Source organism: Schistocerca americana, unplaced genomic scaffold, assembly GCF_021461395.2.
Source record: "Schistocerca americana isolate TAMUIC-IGC-003095 unplaced genomic scaffold, iqSchAmer2.1 HiC_scaffold_97, whole genome shotgun sequence".
Taxonomy (NCBI): Eukaryota; Metazoa; Arthropoda; class Insecta; order Orthoptera; family Acrididae; genus Schistocerca; species Schistocerca americana.
Window position 1 is genome coordinate 720,001 of NW_025726752.1, and position 2,500 is coordinate 722,500.

General features: G+C 61.5%; 1 pseudogene; it reads right to left on the reverse strand.

Moving 5' to 3' along the window:
- Positions 1 to 2,500, reverse strand: part of LOC124593103 — a 6,999-nt pseudogene that overhangs the window by 3,635 nt on the left and 864 nt on the right.

A 2,500-nucleotide genomic window follows, 5' to 3' on the forward strand; every position in this document is an offset into this window, starting at 1 on the left:
CCAGAAGGAAGAGATTCATCACTTTCACCAGGACTTCGTGCGGCAGGCGCCGCAACTCCGCTGGGGTAAGGCCGTCCGGCCCGGCTGCTGATCCCCTGGGCGGCAACGCGGCGGCGACCTCCTCATGTGTGACCGGCCCCCATATGCACTCGAGAGCGACAGGCTCTGAGTGCGGGAGGAGGCGGTCACGAATGAAGCCCGCGGTGGAGATGGGCTTCTTGGTGAAGAGGTCCGCCCAGAAGTCCAGCAGACCAGGGATGGCAGGTGGCGGCTGGAGCAGGGTGCCATCCAAGAGGCCGCGCACGCAACGCGCACGCGACCGTCGGAAGGCATCCTGCGTTCTCGCGTACTCCCAGCGGCGCCGCTTGCGCTTCTGCGTCGGCGGCGCGGCAGGCGGCCGCTTCGATGGTTGGCGCGGCCGCTGTGTCCTGGTGATCGATCTCTCCCCTCTGGACCCGACCGACGCAAGGGCATCCGGGAGCATGCCCAGGATGACATCGGGCGGCGTGCCCCGCCCCAGACCGATGACACGATCCAGGGCAGAGAAACGCTGGGGGGCAGAAATCACATTGCGTCAACACCCGCTAGGGCCATCGCAATGCTTTGTTTTAATTAGACAGTCGGATTCCCCCAGTCCGTGCCAGTTCTGAGTTGATCGTTGAATGGCGGCCGAAGAGAATCCGCGCACCCGCGCGCCCCCGGAGGAGCACGCTAAGGCGGACGCGGCCTCGCAGCAAGGAAGATCCGTGGGAGGCCAAGGCACGGGACCGAGCTCGGATCCTGCACGCAGGTTGAAGCACCGGGGCGCGAACGCCGCGCAGGCGCGCGCATCCTGCACCGCCGGCCAGCACGAGGCCAACCAACGGCGAGAGCAGACCACGCCCGCGCTAAACGCCCGCACTTACCGGCACCCCTACGGCACTCACCTCGCCCAGGCCCGGCACGTTAGCGCTGACCCACTTCCCGACCAAGCCCGACACGCCCCGATCCTCAGAGCCAATCCTTATCCCGAAGTTACGGATCCAATTTGCCGACTTCCCTTACCTACATTATTCTATCGACTAGAGGCTCTTCACCTTGGAGACCTGCTGCGGATATGGGTACGAACCGGCGCGACACCTCCACGTGGCCCTCTCCCGGATTTTCAAGGTCCGAGGGGAAGATCGGGACACCGCCGCAACTGCGGTGCTCTTCGCGTTCCAAACCCTATCTCCCTGCTAGAGGATTCCAGGGAACTCGAACGCTCATGCAGAAAAGAAAACTCTTCCCCGATCTCCCGACGGCGTCTCCGGGTCCTTTTGGGTTACCCCGACGAGCATCTCTAAAAGAGGGGCCCGACTTGTATCGGTTCCGCTGCCGGGTTCCGGAATAGGAACCGGATTCCCTTTCGCCCAACGGGGGCCAGCACAAAGTGCATCATGCTATGACGGCCCCCATCAACATCGGATTTCTCCTAGGGCTTAGGATCGACTGACTCGTGTGCAACGGCTGTTCACACGAAACCCTTCTCCGCGTCAGCCCTCCAGGGCCTCGCTGGAGTATTTGCTACTACCACCAAGATCTGCACCGACGGCGGCTCCAGGCAGGCTCACGCCCAGACCCTTCTGCGCCCACCGCCGCGACCCTCCTACTCGTCAGGGCTTCGCGGCCGGCCGCAAGGACCGGCCATGACTGCCAGACTGACGGCCGAGTATAGGCACGACGCTTCAGCGCCATCCATTTTCAGGGCTAGTTGCTTCGGCAGGTGAGTTGTTACACACTCCTTAGCGGATTCCGACTTCCATGGCCACCGTCCTGCTGTCTTAAGCAACCAACGCCTTTCATGGTTTCCCATGAGCGTCGATTCGGGCGCCTTAACTCGGCGTTTGGTTCATCCCACAGCGCCAGTTCTGCTTACCAAAAGTGGCCCACTTGGCACTCCGATCCGAGTCGTTTGCTCGCGGCTTCAGCATATCAAGCAAGCCGGAGATCTCACCCATTTAAAGTTTGAGAATAGGTTGAGGTCGTTTCGGCCCCAAGGCCTCTAATCATTCGCTTTACCGGATGAGACTCGTACGAGCACCAGCTATCCTGAGGGAAACTTCGGAGGGAACCAGCTACTAGATGGTTCGATTAGTCTTTCGCCCCTATACCCAGCTCCGACGATCGATTTGCACGTCAGAATCGCTACGGACCTCCATCAGGGTTTCCCCTGACTTCGTCCTGGCCAGGCATAGTTCACCATCTTTCGGGTCCCAACGTGTACGCTCTAGGTGCGCCTCACCTCGCAATGAGGACGAGACGCCCCGGGAGTGCGGAGGCCGCCGCCCCGTGAAGGGCGGGGAAGCCCCATCCTCCCTCGGCCCGCGCAAGGCGAGACCTTCACTTTCATTACGCCTTTAGGTTTCGTACAGCCCAATGACTCGCGCACATGTTAGACTCCTTGGTCCGTGTTTCAAGACGGGTCGTGAAATTGTCCAAAGCTGAAGCGCCGCTGACGGGAGCGATTATTCCGCCCGAG